The 21,994-nt window shown below is 44.5% G+C and overlaps 1 non-coding gene across 1 annotated transcript; it reads right to left on the bottom strand.

The window, feature by feature from the left end:
- Positions 1–15,228: 15,228 nt before the first annotated feature.
- On the bottom strand, positions 15,229–15,301 carry Trnaa-cgc (transfer RNA alanine (anticodon CGC)). Its single transcript has one exon. It is a non-coding gene; the product is annotated as a tRNA-Ala (tRNA).
- Positions 15,302–21,994: the final 6,693 nt, after the last annotated feature.

The following is a 21,994-nucleotide window of genomic DNA, read 5'->3' as shown; positions in this document are numbered from 1 at the left end:
GTTGTTTCGTAGCTTTTATAGTTGCAGGGGACTTAATTAATCAATTGTGTTAATGGAAATTCCTTGTCATTCTTTATTTTTATTTTATGCAGTCAGATTGCGTGCTAATACTAGTCAGGGCCAACCGGTTACGAGACTTCGTAACCGGTCACACAGCTACTAAAATTATTTCATTTATTCATTAATACTAGTCCTTTCCTTTTAATTAAGCCCCCATGTAAGGTATGGATAAATTAAACGAAAGGAAAAAGGATTTTCACTATGCCCTTCGAGTGAGATTAGAAGAGTCAACAGTAGAAACGATAATGGAAACTGCAAAACAAATAGGTGGACTGACAACAATTACTAAACAACCAGGAAAGTTAAGGGCGGAAACCAAAGCTTTACCTGTAAAAAGACGAGAGATGAAAATAAAAACTTCTTGTGACAAGATGGGAAATTCAGAACTGTGTAAAGGTATAACTAGGAATATGAATGCCGACATACAAGAGTACAATGAAAACACCATAAAATTAGCATTAGAGAATAAAAGGAGCTTCAAGAAAGCTAAGCTAAAGCTTATGATTGTTAAAAATGAAATCGTAGCAATTGACGGTGATAATGGGCGCATAACGGAAAAGGAAGAAATTCTGAAGCATATAAAGAATTTCTATAGTGAATTATATCAAAGAACACATGAACTACTAGGAAAACCTCATGGAGATTATGATGAAGTCCCCAAGATGCCTCCCGTTGAAGTAAGAAAAGCTGTAAACGAGATGCAGAATGACAAAGCAGGGGATCATTAGGGGTCTGACAATTGATATACTCAAGCTTACGGGGAAGTCTTTACTTCGTGTATACAGAATGGCAGCATCCCAACCTGCTGGAACAAAGCAAACATAATCTTACTACACAAGAAGGGAAGTATTCACGATCTGAAGAACTACCGCCCCATTAGCTTACTTTCTGTTATATAGAAAGTGTTCACTAAAGTCCTGATAAATCGCATTAAAATGGTAGTGGAGACTGCACAGCCCATAGAACAAGCTGGATTCCGCAGCGGTTTCAGTACAATTGACCATATAAACACACTGCGTGAGGTAATTAGTCGAGCAAATGAGTATGAAAGGCCACTACGCATAGAAATCATTGACTTCGAAAAGGCCTTTGATTCTGTCAGCCACACTACAGTCATACCAGTGCTGGCCGAGCAAGGAATGGAAACAAAATATATAAACATATTGTGCAACATTTATGACACGTCTGTAGCATCTATCAACACAGGAAGAAACAAGTGCGAATTTCTCACAGGAAAAGGAGTAAAGCAGAGCCATCTTATATCCCCGAAGTTATTTATAGCAGTTCTCGAGATGGCTATGTCCAAAATTATTTGGAACAACAGTGGAATGAGATTAAATGGTAAAAGGCTCACCAACCTGAGATATGCTGACAATATAGTGGTCCTAGCTAACAGTAAGATGAAAAGACTTAACAGATCGTTGTCAGGAAGTTGGACTTCAAATAAAACACTCTCAAACTAAGGTTATGCATAATAAGTGGGTAGCTGCCGGACAAGTAACACTGAAGGGATACATCCTAAACAATGTTACAGAATAAGTATATCTGGTGCAATTAATTGACACAAAAGGAGATTTGAAACCTGAAATTTTTCGTCGAATTAAACTGGGTTGGAGGGCTTACGGAAGGAATGCAATAGTTTTCAAATCTAACATGGCAGTCTACTTAAAAGAGACAGTTTTTGATCAGTGTGTCAGACCGGTTTTAGCGCACGGGTGTGAAACTTGGACTTTAAATGAATTTTTCAAAAGGAAACTTAGAACTGCTCAGAGAGCTATGGAAAGATCAATGTTAGGTCTCACTGAGAAAGATCGACAGAAAACTGAAGAAATACGAGCAATAACAAGGATAGAAGGATAGAAGATGGACAAAATCAGTTTTAGAGTGGAGTCCCAGAGACAAACGAAGACCACAAGGGAGACCATCTCATCGTTGCGATAAGGGACTCAGGAAAGTTGCGGGCTTCAACTGGCAGAAGACAGCAGCGGACAGAGATGCATGGAAACGCCTCTTAAAAATGAATTTCATAACTTAAAGAGGCTACATCTTTTATAGATTGATTTATCTGAACAATAAGTAAATAAATAAAATTCTTGAAGTATTTTTCCTACGTCTGGATACTAGTGCAGTTCATTTCTTGAGTTTCTTTCGAATTTTTTTCAGTATCTTCCATGCCTCTGAACTTCTCTTACTTCCAGTTAGATTATCCACCTTATTACAGGTATTTCCCCATTTCTTAATTTTTGCTTCTGTCACCACTTCCCAAATTTTTGCTTGTTGTGCTCTTAATTCTATCTTCTCCTGGATACTTTGTGTGTTTAGCCATTTTAAATATTTTTATTTCTTATTTGTACCTCCTTATTTTTGTATCAAAATGGTATAAAGGTTTTTTTTCTCAAACTTAATTTCTTCACCTAAGGCTTCTTTGGCTGCCTCATATAGAGCGTTAACGGTATTATATTGTATATCTTTATGGTAAAATTGTGTTCCAGTTAACTTTCCATCTAACCTTTTTTTGAACAGATACACCGTAATTTCGTTTTCTAGGCTATGTACATTATGCTTTGGGATTTTTATTTCAGTTTTAAAACCTTCCTCCTCATTAACAATTTATTGTTTAATTTTTATATCCATATATGGAAACACAATTTTACAGTTAACCAGATGATGGTCATTCTGGGTTACTCCTCTATATGCTCTGATATCTTGCGTTTTTAAAATTGTTTCTTTTTTCAGAATCGGCATCTATTTGGAATGGATACAAATAGTTTTCTTAAAAAAATAGTGACAAAAATGAGGAAGAACACTAGTAGAAGCGTATTCACCAATTGATCTCTTGCAATCTTAAAACAACTAATGTATCTTCAGGAAAGAGTCATACTGTTCCACCCACTGCATTCAGAATGACACCAAAAAGGGACAAGAAATACAGCGGTACCATTTCTCGACAACTTTGCCGAATTCGCCACATGCTATGCACAGGTCTTTGCCGCTTGTATTTTGTGATGGATGGCGCTCTGGCTAATAGAAATCCCATTATGAACAGCACTGACGGCATTTATTAATTCACCTACCGTCCCAGAAGCTCCCTCTGTTTTATACGTGTACGTCCTCGGCATCTGAATAGATGTTCTTATAAAAATGATGCACTATGTTGTTTTGACTTTCACTAAATATGCATTAACGTATCTCAGTTAGCTACATATTTTCAGCAGTGTGAAACTGAAGTGGAGCAAAATGGCGCACCCGGCCTCTGCGCATCAAATTACCCCAACAAACATGGCTTATATAAAACTTCAGTTCCACACTCGCGCTTTGCTTAAGACTAATAATACTTACATAATCGTGTTAATGTGCCGAGACAGACATAACAACAAAAATTGTATATTAATATAACAGGTTCAAATGGCTCTGAGCACTATGGGACTCAACTGCTGAGGTCATTAGTCCCCTAGAACTTAGAACTAGTTAAACCTAACTAACCTAAGAACATCACAAACATCCATGCCCTAGGCAGGATTCGAACCTGCGACCGTAGGGGTAATATAACAGGAAATGGCTTATCTCATAGTAACTATAGCCGAATGTTAGAAGAAACAAAGACAAAACACATTATATCTTCTTGCGCTGACAACTGGCAAGTAAAGATTCCTGCGTTCTGTATGCATATTTATATAACTGAGCACCAGATGGTAGCACCGATCAGATAAGACTAGCTCTCACAGATAAAGACATACTGATGTGCATCATTCTATCTCCTGCATCAAATTCCCCCTCACTCTCCTAACAGTTTATCTGTTATAGCCAACGATGATCTCAGCCCATTTACAGATGAAAGCACCTTTGGTTAAAAGAGTCTTAAACTCCTATGTGTTGTGGAACGATACGTTGTTAAGGTACATTTGTAGAGGAAAGTACCCAAAGTGCTTCCCACATTTTTTTTAGTACATAATTTCTGAAATTTATGCTTTATGAGCATTCTATATATACTTCAATTTGTTTGTCAACTAGTTTAAGTGAAATTTTTAAAAGTTTGAAATAATTTTCTTACTCTAAAAAAATTACAAAAAAGCTTACATTTTTTCGTTTTGGAAAATTGGTGCATAATTCTGACCCCTTTTGAAATACAGGGTGACTCAAAAAGAATACCACAACTTTAAAAATGTGTATTTAATGAAAGAAACATAATATAACCTTCTGTTATACATCATTACAAAGAGTATTTAAAAAGTTTTTTTTTCACTCAAAAACAAGTTCAGAGATGTTCAATATGGCCCCCTCCAGACACTCGAGCAATATCAACCTGATACTCCAACTCGTTCCACACTCTCTGTAGCATATCAGGCGTAACAGTTTGGATAGCTGCTGTTATTTCTCGTTTCAAATCATCAATGGTGGCTGGGAGAGGTGGCCGAAACACCATATCCTTAACATACCCCCATAAGAAAAAATCGCAGGGGGTAAGATCAGGGCTTCTTGGAGGCCAGTGATGAAGTGCTCTGTCACGGGCTGCCTGGCGACCGATCCATCGCCTCGGGAGGTTTTTCGTAGGACTCTCCATACAGTTGATTGTGGAATTTGCAGCTCTCTGCTAGCTCTGCGAGTCGATTTTCCTGCGCTGCGAACAAATGCTTGCTGGATGCGTGCTACATTTTCATCACTCGTTCTCGGCCATCCAGAACTTTTCCCTTTGCACAAACACCCATTCTCTGTAAACTGTTTATACCAACGTTTAATACACCACCTATCAGGAGGTTTAACGCCATACTTCGTTCGAAATGCACGCTGAACAACTGTCGTCGATTCACTTCTGCCGTACTCAATAACACAAAAAGCTTTCTGTTGAGCAGTCGCCATCTTAGCATCAACTGACGCTGACGCCTAGTCAACAGCGCCTCAAGCGAACAAATGTACAACTAAATGAAACTTCATAGCTCCCTTAATTCGCCGACAGATAGTGCTTAGCTCTGCCTTTTGTCGTTGCAGAGATTTAAATACCTAAAGTTGTGGTATTCTTTTTGAATCACCCTGTATTTTAAATAGCAATGAAAATGAGTCACAGAGATGTCACAGTGAAATAAAACACAATTAAGGTTAGAAGTATTACTTTAATGAAACCAAGTACGTATTTTGAAGTTGAAAAAATTACGAAATGAAATAAAAATCGAACAGTTCATAAATGCATTACCTTTAGCGGCAGAAGTCACAAATGTAATTCTCTTTTCCAGCCCCTGCACACTCTGTATGTGCCCACAAGCTACACATCAGGTACATGACCCACAACTCTCCATTTGTGTCCTCTGAAAACAGAAGAAGCACTGCGCGTCTTCATCATCTTGGGAAGGCGTAACTCCTGGAATGATTTCTAATTCAGACGTCAACTAGAGATGCTGGCATGTTCATCTTCATTGCTGGATTTATCGTCTTCTTTCTTGAAATAGTCTTTTTTACTGGTTCTTTTCCTTTTCCTGAAAACCTGACCAATGCGGAACCGTGACTGCGACCACGTCTGCCTTTTGTCCTTGACCACGTCTCTGTTCCTCTGTAGCTTCTTTTTCTTCTTTAGCTTTCTGTAGAACTACAACCTTTTTGTCCCCTAGTAGAGGTCCGCTTGTTGATATGCGGGACCGGAAATATGTCGAATGGACTTTTTTGGTATACGAGCTAAATTCTGGTGATGCACCACATGTTGGTGGAACGAACCCCTGATCTGCCAAAGATGTTGATGGCTTGTTTGGATTGAATGGCTCTGGCCGAGCTGCTGAAGATGTCGACGGCTTGATTAGATCGAATGGCTCTGTTTGGTTTACCACACAAGTCGATGGAGTGATATCAACGGTTGTCTCTTAGCGGTTTCATAAAAAGAGATTGTTTGCTTTTTGTATGCTTCGTCAATGTATTCCGCATCTGCGAAAAGCTTCATGTTCAAAGGGTATATCCCTGTAAATTTAAACCGGCCGAAGTGGCCGTGCGGTTCTAGGCGCTACAGTCTAGAACCGCGTGACCGCTACGGTCGCAGGTTCGAATCCTGCCTCGGGCATGGATGTGTGTGGTGTCCTTAGGTTGGTTAGGTTTAAGTAGTTCTAAGTTCTAGGGGACTGATGACCGCAGCAGTTAAGTCCCATAGTGCTCAGAGCCATTTGAACTAACCTGTAAATTTAAAACCATTGATAGCACTTTGAGCTGTTTGACATTTGACATAAGCTCTGCCAAATAGCTCCATGATATCATAACCACAGAGACCCCTTTGATTTTGTCTCAGCCACTGCCTGACTTCTTTGGTGTAGACTTTCAAAGGACTCATAAACGTCCTATCCGACGGCTGCAATTAATGCGAGCTATGAGGAGGCAATGACACTATGATAACACGGTTTGCTCTCTCCAGATCAGTTAAGTCAATGTTCTGTGTACGGCTAAAGTACCCATCCAAGATCAGTAGCACAGGCTTTTCCTTTGTAGGATTGGTGTTTTCAAAGAGCTGTTGGAACCCTTGAGTGAATAGATTGGTTTGCATCCAACCCGAAGAATTGCCTGGCTCTATCCTTTTCTTCAATTCGTCAGTCATATTTTTGCCAGCAAAACTTTCCATAGGAGGTACAAATGAACCAGCACCATTCATACAGCAGACTATAGTTATAAGAGCTCCACTTAGCTCCTCTTTCTGCTGATGTTAAAACAATTTGGTTTTTCTCCTTCAGGCCGATTACTTTCGCTACTTTGGATTGTACGACAGTGATTCCGCTTTCGTCCACATTATAGATTTTGTCTGGGGTGAACTTTCCTTTACTGTAAACTTCCTCTAGAAGTTTGTAGAACTCCTGTGTATTCTCTTTGGCGATGATAATTTAGCATGATGACGTTTTAAAAAAAGTCTAACCCGCTTCCTTCCAGTGATGTCCTTATTGAAAGGATGTTCAAGGCCATTGTTTTCTGGCAACTGAACAGCCTTTCTCCTCAGATTACTACAAGTAAGACCGAGAAACGAAGCCTCCACTGCAAGACAAAATTGACAAGCTCATCTTCAAGGGTACTGCCTAAAAATGTACGTCTGCCCCTTTTAACATTCGCAGCTTACTCTGGAGTGCCGTATTTCATGTTAAATATCCTCATTAGCGTAGTTTTTGGGACATTATACTGCTTACTTGCTTTTTTCCAGCCCATCTTCTTACTTCTAATAGCATGTATAGCCTCTTTCAAATTGGTTGGACTCCACCCCTTCTGCTTCGTTTTCACCTTTTTATTCCCTTGGATTCTGGAACAGAAATCTAAAAGAACGCATTAAAAAATAAGGGGTGCGATTTGGGAACCAGAAGGGCAGAAGGGGGTCCGATTTGAGGCACCCATACTATCAGATTTATAATTAAAATAACTTTTTAGATATACGTCAAAATAACATAACTTACATATAAACATGATCCACAATCCTTCCCATTAAAGAATGTGTATAGATATTACTACTCACCTTCCAGTATCCTAACGAAGAGTAGCAATAAGCAGCACTGTGTCAAAAATTTTAACTTCACGAAAAACACGTGTTGTCATCTGAGCAAGCGGCAGATTGAGCGGGTGACGCGAGCGCTCCACTACATAGTGGCACAAGCCTAAACTAATGTTTGGAGGGGCTTCCACCAGAGTTCAGCACAATGCAGAGTCTGGACACCTAAACGATCGCTTTGGGGTCGGGGTCAGGATTTAGATACTTTGCTATTTAACTTGTCTCGAGTAATAAAGACACCATCTTTTTAAAACATGCTAGCGTTTCACCGCTAATGCAAAAGGATCCCGAAGATTCACGAGATTTTCGTTTTACCGCAACTTGCTGCAGGTAGTTGTGATTATGTAGTGCCACGCTCCAGAGTTAAATCATGTAAAAATTCAGCTGCGTGCAACGTTTCAGAATGCTATGTGCGCACCACAAAGTCAGTTTGCGACAGACGCAGTGGTTAGCACACTGGACTCGCATTAGGAGGACGACGGTTCAAACCAGCGTCCAGCTATCCGTGATTTCCCTAAACCGCTTCGGGCAAATGCCGGGTTGGTTCCTTTGAAAAGGCACGACCGACTTCCTTCCCCATCCGTTCCTAATCCGATGGGACCGATGACCTCGCTGTTTTGTCCCCTCCCCCAAATCAAACCAACAAACCAATCAAACAGTTTGCGACACTTGGTTGCTAATAAGTCGTTATTCCTTTGCACAACATTATACGAGAGCCATTCAGAAAGTAACCTCTGGTTGATTTAAAAAAATACACCAAGTTAAATAAAAATATTTTAATATATACATCTTACAACTACATCTTTGCACTATTTTTCTACATAGTCTCCATAGCGATTGAGGCACTTATCGTATCTCTTCACAAGCTTTGAAATTCCTTCTGCATAAAAATCACCCGCTTGTGCCTGGAGCCAGCCTGTGACCGCATCTTTGAGCTCTTCGTCGTCATCAAACCGCTGTGACCCGAGCCATTTCTTCAAATGCATGAAGAGGTGATAATCACTTGGCGCCATGTCTGGGCTGTAAGGTGGATGGTTGATAACGTCCCACTTGAAGGACTCAAGAAGGGCCGTTGTTCTGCGAGCAGAGTGAGGACGGGCGTTATCGTGCAAAAAAACGATACCGGAAGTCAGCATACCACGGCGTTTGTTCTGTATAGCCCGTCGTAACTTTTTTATTGTTTCACAGTACACGTCTTGATTAATGGTCGTACCACATTCCATGAATTCAACCAACAACACCCCTTTGGCATCCCAAAACACCGTTGCCATCAGTTTTCTGGCAGAAAAATCTTGCGAGGCTTTTCTTGGTTTGGTAGGCGAATTTGAATGTGCCTACATCTTTGATTGTTCTTTTGTCTCAGGGTTCACGTACTTAATCCAGGTTTCGTCACCGGTCACGATTCTGTTTAACAATGGTTCTCCTTCGTCCTCATAACGTGACAGAAAGTCTAATGCAGAGGCCATTCTTTGAGTTTTGTGGTGGTCGGTAAGAATTTTGGGCACCCATCGTGCACAGAACTTACGGTAACCCAATCTTGCTGTCACTATCTCGTACAAGAGTGTCTTAGAAATCTGTGGAAAACCAGTAGACAACTCCGACATTGAGAAACACCGATTTTCACGAACTTTTGCATCAACTGTCTGAACTAGTTCGTCAGTCACCAATGATGGTCTACCACTCCTCTCTTCATCATGAACGTTTTCTCGTCCACTTTTAAATAAACGTACCCATTCACGGACAACTCCTTCACTCATAACTCTTGGTCCATACACGGCACAAAGCTCACGATGAATAGCTGCTGCAGAATATCCTTTGGCTGTAAAAAACCTTATGACAGCACGCACTTCACATTTGGCGGGGTTTTCTATTGCAGCGCACATTTCAAACTGCCACAAAAACTAAACTAGCGCAGGTATGACGTTCACTCGACCACGGCTTGATGCCGACTGACCTGTTGAGTGCGTGAACGCACAGATGGCGTCGCTACTCCCCCCACAACCCGCACTGTGACCAATCGGAGGTTACTTTCTGAACCGCCCTCGTATTATCGTTTACTGGGCCATGATTTGGTGCTTCCTAGTCACTAAGGCAACAGGTAAGGAAGCTGACGTGTGTGACAAAGAGCAGAAACCAAGAAATATTTCCAAATTAATAACAGTTAACTTTCATGAAACAATTTCTGTTGTGTCCAGCCACAACTACTTTTGTCCAGGCAAAGCAGTGAACTCTTTTATTGCTGCGGAAGAAGTCTCATAAGAGTAGAACACACGAGATATTAGTTAACTTTATTTCATAAATGATTAAAAGATGAACTTACCTTTGACACAGACCTTTGCCACACGATTGCTTGATAAGTTACAATTGCTATTGACTATTAAAACATCACTAGATGCACAGAGTGACAACCTGTTCTCTTGTAGCTCAGTGTTCCACATTTAAATGAACAAGTCCATCACAAATTTTACTTGTCATGTTGGTCCTATACTACAATGTTGACTGCTGTAGATGAGGTCACGAACTGCGGCGGGGCTCATGCTAGCTAGACTCTACATTGATGTCAGCGTGAGGGCGCTGGTGTGCTGTGAGGGAAGGCGTGGTCTTCAGGAGCGCCACCCACACGTCGTTGCGGATTGCAGAGAAGTCTGTGGTATCGATTCGCGTTGCCAACTTCGGTGTGGAAACGCGACCTCTGTACGATACCAATATTTCATACCACAATAAGGATACAAGCAGTAATCCTTCACTTAGCTTGCCTTTCTAGCATGTACTTTGAACAGACTACTAGAGAAAATACCAATCTTACACTTAATGTCAGTCCTGTGAGAATGTATTTTAAACACATACCAGAGTAGACAGACATTTTTCACTTAGCTGCCCGCGCCAGTGTGTGAGGGGAAGTCAAAAAGTAAAGAGCCTTTTGCAATTTCTTGCTGTAGGGCTTGGTAACACTGCAAGTATGAACGGCTGAAGTATTGTCGTCTGCAACACTTCTGTTTAACGTGTCACCATTATTCCTGCCATAGTCGTTATATTGTAGCAGGCTGTGAAACGTGGCAACTCCATGGTCCGTCTACGTCAAGGCGTAAATAACGGCAGCGATCGGCTTTTCGTTTGCGGAAGGTGTGAAACTTTAGGAAATTATTCGTCGTATGGAAGCGGAGTATTGTGTCAGCTGTTTATCGTGAAGGAAGATCTGCAAATAGATAGAACACTTCAAACAGAATCAATGTGACGAGGAAAGGTCGGGAAAGCCATCGACGTCAAAAATTCAGGACAATTTGTAAGCCGTTGAAGGGACGGTGACGGAAAACGGATAAATCACTGGGGACAAAATCGCCAATACGTTACATATCAGTAATGATTCAACGTATTCCATCTAACACAACTGGCTAAATTTTCGGAAAGTATGTGCAGAGTGGATACCGAAAGAATTGTCAGTGCAGCACTAGACACAAACTATGGACATCTCTTGAAAACATTCGGTCAGTTATCATCACAAGGGAGATGGATTTTTACAGAAAGTCGTAGACGAAACGTCGGTGCATCATCACGAACCGGAAAGTGGGGCTGCGAGCATGGTTTGGAAACACCCTACAACAGCAGAAGTTAAGAAATCTAGCCGGCCGAAGTGGCCGAGCGGTTCTAAGCGCTACAGTCTGGAACCACGCGACCGCTACGGTCGCAGGTTCGAATCCTGCCTCGAGCATGGACGTGTGTGATGTCCTTAGGTTATTTAGGTTTAAGTAGTTCTAAGTTCTAGGGGACTGATGACCTCAGAAGTTAAGTCCCATAGTGCTCAGAGCCATAAGAAATCTAAAAGTCAACCATGAGCTCGTAAGACTATGCTAACACTATTGAGACATGGAAGCTGTGGTAACCGTTAATTTCACCCCAAGAGGCGAAACTCTGAACAGTGAGAACAACTGTCATGTGTTGCGAACTAAACTGAAACCTGCAATCAGATGCAAACGCCACGGAAAACTGCATCCTGCAGCGCAAGATAATGGTCGGCAACATTCTGCCAAACGGACGGCCGAAACAATAAAGCAGTTAGGATTTGAATTGCTAGAGTACCCGCCTTAAAGTCCAGACCTGGCTCTAAGTGATTCCCACATGTTTGGACCATTGAAGGAAGCGCTCAGGGGAAGAACGCATGCAACAGACGCAGAAGTCACGAATGCGGTGCAAAATTGGTTACAGGTGCAAACTAGGACCTTTTTTTTCCTGACGGGATCAAAAAATTTGCGAAACGTTGGACAAAGTGCGTTGAACTGCAGGCAGTTTACCTAGAAATACAATGTATACTACGGTTTCCTATCATGAGAATAAATATTCCTTTTCTCACAAGTCGCTTTAGTTTTCGACTTTTGCTCGTATGTTGGATCTAGCAACAATCTTTCAACTGTTATAACCCAGCAACCGAGAACAAGCATTTCGTAAACGGCGAAGCTGGTCGGTTGGTCCCGTGCTACTGTCGGGACCATCTGTGGAAAGTGACTGGAAGACGGTGAAGCCAAGAGTAGACGAGGACGCATTGCATGTCCGCGTCTCTTCACAGAAAGTGGGGTTCAGAGGTTTGTCCGCTTGGTAAAACAGGTAGCCATCTGTGCTAGATCTGCCGGCAGAGTCCAACGCGGGGGAAGTCACAGGTTTTTCGGAGCACACCCTTCGGCGTTCATCGTTGAACATGGGCTATGCAACAGACGACCCCTAAGGTGACTCCATGGCGAACCACTGATTTCGCCAATTACGAGTGCATTGGCTACAGGAGCTTCAACGTTGGACCGTGTATCAACATTGAACTATGGATCGATCAGATCAGTCACCTTTCTAGTTTCACCTGGTCGATGACCCAGTTCGAATACACCGTCATTCAGGTGAACGGATGTTAGGAACATACACAGCTCCACGGGCACAGTACAGTGGGAGCAATATTACGCTGTGTGCAACATTCGCGTGAGCTTCTATGGAACATGTAACAGCAATTGAAAGCAGCTTCGCAGCTGTGTACTGACCAACTGCATCCATTCATGCTTGATTTCTTCTCCGATAGCAAGGGCATTTCCCAGCTGGACGACTTGTACCGTTATGGATATGGTCTCGATAGATTCATTTAAGTTTTCTAGTTCATCTTTACTATCTAGCGTGGACACTGATTTTAGCAATTGATCTGTTCACACATTATTCCGGCAGATAACATTTGTAGCTACTTCTTAATATCCACGAGTATATAAAAGAAATGTGATTTCAATTAAACGTGATTTTACCGATTCTCGAGGTCATCAGTGCAGGCTTACAAAGAAATTTGCAAATACACAGTTATATAAAACAAATTTTTAAACAGAATATACACGTTACACATAAACACATCTCCGAGCGTTAACGATATAGGTATAGCCATGTTAATTTCAATAACAAAGCACAAGAAAAAGTTAAGAATTGTGCAGTTCTGTTGAATTATAGGTAAAATTATGTTTTCGAACTTTGTATGACATCCAGAAGCTCAAGAGACATAGATACTCAGTCATCCTTGTTTCCGTCAATTCCATATGAAATAGAAAGAACCCAAATCCGAACTATAGAAATTGCGTCATAATTTTGAATTCAGAATTATAGTTAATTCATGAAACTGTTCGCACCTAAGTTCCTTCCATTACTTCTTAATCCTGATATTCAGCGTAAAACCTATGTAACGTATTTGTAGAAAAACAGAAAACTGCAAAACACCTCTTTGGCGATCAGAGTGAGAAACACACCCTAATTAAGTTACGCATACCATTTTCAAACCAACATAGAAAATTATATTCACATAATTAAATAAAAGTAATGTCAGTAAGCGTTGCTATCGTCAACCTATACGTTATGTATTTTTCCAATTTTTATAATATTGTTAAACGGCCTCAAAAGTGTGCAGACTAAACCCAGAGTAACAACCCCAACCTGAACCTGGTGGTCTTTCAAGATCTTTTACTATCTGATGCATATAATGCACTTGGTTGTCTTCAGGTATGCTACGAAGAAGATGTGTGTTAAGAATCGCTATGTAAACTATTACATTGTTACTAATATACACTACTGGCCATTAAAATTGCTACACCACGAAGATGACGTGCTACAGACACGAAATTGAACCGACAGGAAGAAGATGCTGTTATATGCAAATCATTAGCTTTTCAGAGCATTCACACAAGATTGGCGCCGGTGGCGACACCTACAACGTGCTGACATGAGGAAAGTTTCCAACAGATCTCTCATACACAAAAAGCAGTTGACCGGCATTGCCTGGTGAAACGTTGTTGTAATGCCTCGTATAAGGAGGAGAAATGCGTACCATCACGTTTCTGACTTTCATAAAGGTCGGATTGTAGCCTATCGCGACTGCGGTTTATCGTATCGCGACATTGCTGCGTTGATCGATATCCAATGACTGTTAGCAGAACATGGAATCGGTGGGTTCATGAGGGTAATACGGAACGCCGTGCTGGATCCCAACGGCCTCGTATCACTAGCAGTCGAGATTGCAGGCATCTTATCCGCATGGCTGTAACGGATCGTGCAGCCACTTCTCGATCCCTGAGTCAACATATGGGGACTTTTGCAAGGCAACAACCATCTGCACGAACAGTTCGACGACGTTTGCAGCAGCATGGACTATCAGCTCGGAGACCATGGCTGCGGTTACTCTTGACGCTGCATCACAAAAAAATGGATCGGAGAACTATGGGTCTTAACAGCTGTGGTCATCACTCCCCTAGAACTTAGAAGTACTTAAACCTAACTAACCTAAGGACATCACACACATCCATGCCCGAGGCAGGATTCGAACCTGCGACCGTAGCAGTCGGTCGGTTCCGGACTGCGCGCCTAGAACCGCGAGATCACCGCGGCCGGCTAAGCTGCATCACAGACAGGAGCGCCTGCCATGGTGTACTCAACGACGAACCTGGGTGCACCAATGGCAAAACGTCACTTTTTCGGATGAAGCCAGGATTTGTTTACAACATCATGATGGTCGCATCCGTGTTTGGCGACATCGCGGTGAACGCACATTGGAAGCGTGTATTCGTCATCGCCATACTGCCGCATCACCCGGCGTGATGGTATGGGGTGCCATTGGTTACACGTCTCGGTCACCTCTTGTTCGCATTGACAGCACTTTGAACAGTGGACGTTACATTTCAGGTGTGTTACGACCCGTGGCTCTACCCTTCATTCGATCCCTGCGAAACCCTACATTTCAGCAGGATAATGCACGACCGCATGATGCAGGTCCTGAAGGGGCCTTCCTGGATACAGAAAATGTTCGACTGCTGCCCTGGCCAGCACATTGTCCAGATCTCTCACCAACTGAAAAGTCTGGTCAATGGTGGCCGAGCAACTGGCTCGTCACAATACGCCAGTCACTACTCTTGATGAACCGTGGTATCGTGTTGAAGCTGCATGGGCAGTTGTACCTGTACACGCCATCCAATCTCTGTTTGACTCTATGCCCAGGTGTAGGTTAGGTTAGTGTTGTTTTAACGTCTCGTCGACAACGAGGTCATTAGAGACGGAGCGTAAGCTCGGGTTAGGGAAGGATGGGGAAGGAAATCGGCCGTGCCCTTTCAAAGGAACCATCCCGGCATTTGCCTGAAACGATTTAGGGAAATCACGGAAAACCTAAATCAGGATGGCTGGAGACGGGATTGAACCGTCGTCCTCCCGAATGCGAGTCCAGTGTGCTAACCACTGCACCACCTCGCTCGGTGCCCAGGTGTATCAATGCCGTTATTACGGCCAGAGGTGGTTGTTCTGGGTACTGATTTCTCAGGATCTATGGACCCAAATTGTGTGAAAATGTAATCACATGTCAGTTGTAGTATAATATATTTGTCCAATGAATACCCTTGTATCATCTGCATTTCTTCTTGATGTAGCAATTCTAATGGCCAGTAGTGTATATGAACATTGTTATAAACTGTGAGAATCTATCAAAAACTGAAATTGTACCATCTGATAAAAAAAAGACATCACGGCCAACACTATTTATTTAAAGGGAACGGCAAGTATAAACCAGCTACCAGAACCTACTTTTACAAGCTTGCACAAGCAAGGTGGTAGATTATGGTGAATAATTCAACAACATCAAGTTAAATACAGTTAATTCAGCTACTGATTTTTCACTGTGTCCATAGTTACATACCGAAGCGTAGAAGAGAAGTACTAAAATTTGGCCGCACTCAAAAGAATTACCACAGATAAATGTACCGACGTTAGAACTGTCCTTGACATCGCCTAATCTGAACTGTATGAGACACATTTTTTACACTGTCTGGTGCCAACTCCATGCTGGCTTTCAATGTATGGGAATTTCACTACCTGTCTGTCGACATCTGGTGACGTGTACCTTCTTAAACCTACCAAGGATTTCGCAAGCCTGTGGCACGCTGAACCACTGCTACACATTAACCAACCTTCCACTGCGCAGATGGTCAAAATGTTTCGGCTCATCAGGAAATCGAAACAAGAAAACGAGAATAGTTTGCTTATTTGTCGTGTCGTTGAAATTACAATCATCCACGTGGCGATGGCTGCGATCGGCCCCGTGAACAGCTGCTGAGTCTAACACAAGTAGCGTGAATTGTACAGGTACGTACGAGGACAAAATAGCAGAGCGTGATGAAAAGCAATGCCTGCGAATTTTTTACGCCAAAATTCTTCAGAGTTTTTAAATAAAACACAAGTTATTATCATTCTGTATCTTTATGCTTCATGTCTACATGTTTGCGGCTCTCTATCGCTAGAGGGTTCCGAATTGTCCCGTGTAACATGGCGCTGTGTAACGTAACTATGTCGGTGCGCAAGAAACAGTGTGCTGTAATCGAGGTTCGAATTCGAAAAGCTTGTCCACATATGGAGAGCTCTCTCCTTGAGTATGACAACGCCAGACCACACATGAGCACTGTGACACCTGGGACAATCAGAATTCTTCAATTTCCTGTCGTCGATAGTCCTCCACACATACCGAACTTGGCCCCATCCGATTTTCATCTCTTTTCAGAACTTAATGAAGACCTTCGAGGACGTCACTTTTATAGGTGACAAAGCGGTGCAACCTGAGGTAAGCTTGTCGCTCCGTCAACAAAATCAAACATTCTGGTTGGGAGAAATGTGTGGGTCACCCCGGTAACTTCATTGAGAAATATGTGCATTGATCAGCGAAAACATTATGAGCACTGAAACTTTCTGGCAGATTAAAACTGTGTGCCAGACCGAGACTCGAACTCGGGGCCTTTGCCTTCCGCGGGTAAGTGCTCTACCATCTGAGCTACCCAACCACGACTCACACCCCGTCCTCACAGCTTCGCTTCTGCCAGTACCTCGTCTCCTATCTTCCAAACTTTACAGAAGATCTCCTGCGAACTTTGCAGAACTAGCATTCCTGAAAGAAGGGATACTGCGGAGACATTGCTTAGCCACAGCCTGGGGGATGTTTCCAGAATGAGATTTTCACTCTGCAGCGGAGTGTGCGCTGATTTGAAACTTCCTGGCAGAGTAAAAGTGTGTGCCAGACCGAGATTCGAACTCGGGGCCTTTGCCTTCCGCGGGCAAGTGCTCTACCATCTGAGCTACCCAACCACGACTCACACCCCGTCCTCACAGCTTCGCTTCTGCCAGTACCTCGTCTCCTATCTTCCAAACTTTACAGAAGCTCTCCTGCGAACTTTGCAGAACTAGCATTCCTGAAAGAAAGGATACTGCGGAGACATTGCTTAGCCACAGCCTGGGGGATGTTTCCAGAATGAGATTTTCACTCTGCAGCGAAGTGTGCGCTGATTTGAAACTTCCTGGCAGAGTAAAAGTGTGTGCCGGACCGAGACTCGAACTCGGGCCTTTGCCTTCCGCGGGCAAGTGCTCTACCATCTGAGCTACCCAACCACGACTCACACCCCGTCCTCACAGCTTCGCTTCTGCCAGTACCTCGTCTCCTATCTTCCAAACTTTACAGAAGCTCTCCTGCGAACTTTGCAGAACTAGCATTCCTGAAAGAAAGGATACTGCGGAGACATTGCTTAGCCACAGTCTGGGGGATGTTTCCAGAATGAGATTTTCACTCTGCAGCGGAGTGTGCGCTGATTTGAAACTTCCTGGCAGAGTAAAAGAGTGTGCCAGACCGAGATTCGAACTCGGGGCCTTTGCCTTCCGCGGGCAAGTGCTCTACCATCTGAGCTACCCAACCACGACTCACACCCCGTCCTCACAGCTTCGCTTCTGCCAGTACCTCGTCTCCTATCTTCCAAACTTTACAGAAGCTCTCCTGCGAACTTTGCAGAACTAGCATTCCTGAAAGAAAGGATACTGCGGAGACATTGCTTAGCCACAGCCTGGGGGATGTTTCCAGAATGAGATTTTCACTCTGCAGCGAAGTGTGCGCTGATTTGAAACTTCCTGGCAGAGTAAAAGTGTGTGCCGGACCGAGACTCGAACTCGGGCCTTTGCCTTCCGCGGGCAAGTGCTCTACCATCTGAGCTACCCAACCACGACTCACACCCCGTCCTCACAGCTTCGCTTCTGCCAGTACCTCGTCTCCTATCTTCCAAACTTTACAGAAGCTCTCCTGCGAACTTTGCAGAACTAGCATTCCTGAAAGAAAGGATACTGTGGAGACATTGCTTAGCCACAGCCTGGGGGATGTTTCCAGAATGAGATTTTCACTCTGCAGCGGAGTGTGCGCTGATTTGAAACTTCCTGGCAGAGTAAAAGTGTGTGCCAGACCGAGATTCGAACTCGGGGCCTTTGCCTACCGCGGGCAAGTGCTCTACCATCTGAGCTACCCAACCACGACTCACACCCCGTCCTCACAGCTTCGCTTCTGCCAGTACCTCGTCTCCTATCTTCCAAACTTTACAGAAGCTCTCCTGCGAACTTTGCAGAACTAGCATTCCTGAAAGAAAGGATACTGCGGAGACATTGCTTAGCCACAGCCTGGGGGATGTTTCCAGAATGAGATTTTCACTCTGCAGCGGAGTGTGCGCTGATTTGAAACTTCCTGGCAGAGTAAAAGTGTGTGCCGGACCGAGACTCGAACTCGGGCCTTTGCCTTCCGCGGGCAAGTGCTCTACCATCTGAGCTACCCAAGCACGACTCACGCCTGGTCCTCACAGCTTCACTTCTGCCAGTAGCTCGTAAAGTTTGGAAGGTAGGAGACGAGGTACTGGCAGAAGTGAAGCTATGAAGACAGGGCGTCACTCGTGCTAAAGTAACTCAGTTAATAGAGCATTTGCCCGCGAAAGGCAAAGGCAAGTTCGAGTCTCGGTTCGGCACACAGTTTTAATCTGCCATGAAGTTTCATATCAGCGCACACTCCGCTGTAGAACGAAAATCTCATTATGATCACTGCCCACCGCGACGCTGGATGCTACCTAGTGGCGTTGGGGGTGCACGTGACCTGATAACAAAAGTATGTAAGCGGCACAGATACGGACGGGAGATTGCCACAACGAAGATATGGACTGCAAATGGGGAAATCTATTGAGGTAAGCTAATTTTAAAAAAGATCTGACTATTATTACTCAGAATCTTTGAACGAGTATCTCCATATCGGCGAAACTGGTCGAATATTACTACTGCTATTGTCGAGAGCATCTACTTTCTTAGGTGGCATAGTGAAACGACCACAAGCTGCTGAGTGGTTGGACGTTCACGACTCTTCACAAAACATAGAATTCAGGGGCTTGTCCACTCTGTAAAGTAGGACAGTTGGTGACTTGTGGCATCTCTGCCAAAAGAGCACGATGCTGGTGCACGCACAAGTGTTTCGGAGCAGCCGTTCATCGTACATTGCTGAACATGAAGCTCCGCAGCAGACCAACACTACGTGTTCACATATTTACCCAACGACATCGTCATTTACGATGGCAGTGAGCACGGGACCATCGGGATTCGACCGTCGTCCATTGGAAACGTGTCGGATCTTGGGGTGAATCACATTTTTACTACACCAGGTCAATGGTCGTCTCCACAAATGCCGTCGTCGTTGCGAACTGCGGCTCGAAACGCGCAGCGCCCCACCGTCGCAGGCTGGTGGGAGTAGTATTATGCTATGGGAGACATCCTCCTGCACTTGCATGGGGCCTGTATTAGCAATCTAAGACACGCTGACAGCTGCCAACCACCTGCAACCCTTCATTCTTGATGACATCCATAATGGCGGTGTCATCTTTTAATGTGTTGGACCCAGAACCGTGCTACAGTGTTCTGAGGCGACCGAATTCGCATGATGTAAACCCTCTGGAAACCCATCTGGGTCGCTGTTGGGCGCCACCACAGTGTACGCGAATCAGCGGCCCGTTATTTACGCGTATTACATGACCTGGGCATATATGTCTAATGTCACATACTTCCAAAAACTTACCAACAAACTGTCGGATTGCCGCGAAGGGTAGCCGTGCGGTCAGGGGCGTCTTGTCGCTTTCCGCGAGGTTCCCCCCGTCTGAGGTTCGAGTCCTCCCTCGGGCATGGGTGTGTGTGTCGTTCTTAGCGTTAAGTTATTTTTAGTTAGATCAAGTAGTGTGTAAGCTAAGGGACAGATGACCTCAGCTGTTTGGTCCCATAAGATTATACCACAAATTTCCAAAACTGTCGGATCCCTGACACGTAGAATCAGTGATGTATTTCGTTCCAAAACCAGACAAACAGGCTACTAAGCAGTTATTCAAAATGTGCCAATGTAAGATCACTAATCCACCCCATATTAGATTCTGGGGACCCTTTTTCGCGTGTGGCGACGCCTTTGTGTTCGAAGCGTAGTCATGTCAGAGGGTGACGTTGCAGAGCCCAGCGCCTTTGTAGCATTACATATGAAGCTCGTAAGCACCTCTGAGCTAACTCTGGAACTTATGCGTCACAATGGGAGAAAATTTCGGGGTCTATAAAAAGTGATACGGAGTGTAGTGCATTGAGCATTACACTATGACTGTCGCAGAGGTCACGAGAGTATTCCTTGCATTTTATGCTTTTCGAGAGGACAACCTCTAACAAACTGACACAGCAACTGATCCGTCAAAGTTTTAGAGATTTTCGTCCAAATCTTGGAGCCCCACCCTCCCCTCCACTCCCACCATCGCTGAATTTCCGCGTCGTACATGTTTCCGTAGTGCGGTAGGGCCCGTCCTGTGAGGAAAGGGGAGAGATATTAAACAAAAGTTACATTTAATTTTGGCTGAAAGTACACTGAAGCACCAAAGGAACTGGTATAGGCATTCGTATTCAAATACAGATATACACTCCTGGAAATGGAAAAAAGAACACATTGACACCGGTGTGTCAGACCCACCATACTTGCTCCGGACACTGCGACAGGGCTGTACAAGCAATGATCACACGCACGGCACAGCGGACACACCAGGAACCGCGGTGTTGGCCGTCGAATGGCGCTAGCTGCGCAGCATTTGTGCACCGCCGCCGTCAGTGTCAGCCAGTTTGCCGTGGCATACGGAGCTCCATCGCAGTCTTTAACACTGGTAGCATGCCGCGACAGCGTGGACGTGAACCGTATGTGCAGTTGACGGACTTTGAGCGAGGGCGTATAGTGGGCATGCGGGAGGCCGGGTGGACGTACCGCCGAATTGCTCAACACGTGGGGCGTGAGGTCTCCACAGTACATCGATGTTGTCGCCAGTGGTCGGCGGAAGGTGCACGTGCCCGTCGACCTGGGACCGGACCGCAGCGACGCACGGATGCACGCCAAGACCGTAGGATCCTACGCAGTGCCGTAGGGGACCGCACCGCCACTTCCCAGCAAATTAGGGACACTGTTGCTCCTGGGGTATCGGCGAGGACCATTCGCAACCGTCTCCATGAAGCTGGGCTACGGTCCCGCACACCGTTAGGCCGTCTTCCGCTCACGCCCCAACATCGTGCAGCCCGCCTCCAGTGGTGTCGCGACAGGCGTGAATGGAGGGACGAATGGAGACGTGTCGTCTTCAGCGATGAGAGTCGCTTCTGCCTTGGTGCCAATGATGGTCGTATGCGTGTTTGGCGCCGTGCAGGTGAGCGCCACAATCAGGACTGCATACGACCGAGGCACACAGGGCCAACACCCGGCATCATGGTGTGGGGAGCGATCTCCTACACTGGCCGTACACCACTGGTGATCGTCGAGGGGACACTGAATAGTGCACGGTACATCCAAACCGTCATCGAACCCATCGTTCTACCATTCCTAGACCGGCAAGGGAACTTGCTGTTCCAACAGGACAATGCACGTCCGCATATAGCCCGTGCCACCCAACGTGCTCTAGAAGGTGTACGTCAACTACCCTGGCCAGCAAGATCTCCGGATCCGTCCCCCATTGAGCATGTTTGTGACTGGATGAAGCGTCATCTCACGCGGTCTGCACGTCCAGCACGAACGCTGGTCCAACTGAGGCGCCAGGTGGAAATGGCATGGCAAGC

This window comes from Schistocerca nitens, chromosome 6 (assembly GCF_023898315.1).
Source record: "Schistocerca nitens isolate TAMUIC-IGC-003100 chromosome 6, iqSchNite1.1, whole genome shotgun sequence".
Classification (NCBI taxonomy): domain Eukaryota; kingdom Metazoa; phylum Arthropoda; class Insecta; order Orthoptera; family Acrididae; genus Schistocerca; species Schistocerca nitens.
Note: the sequence above shows the minus strand (reverse complement) of the source record. Positions and strands in the feature narration are given on the sequence as shown.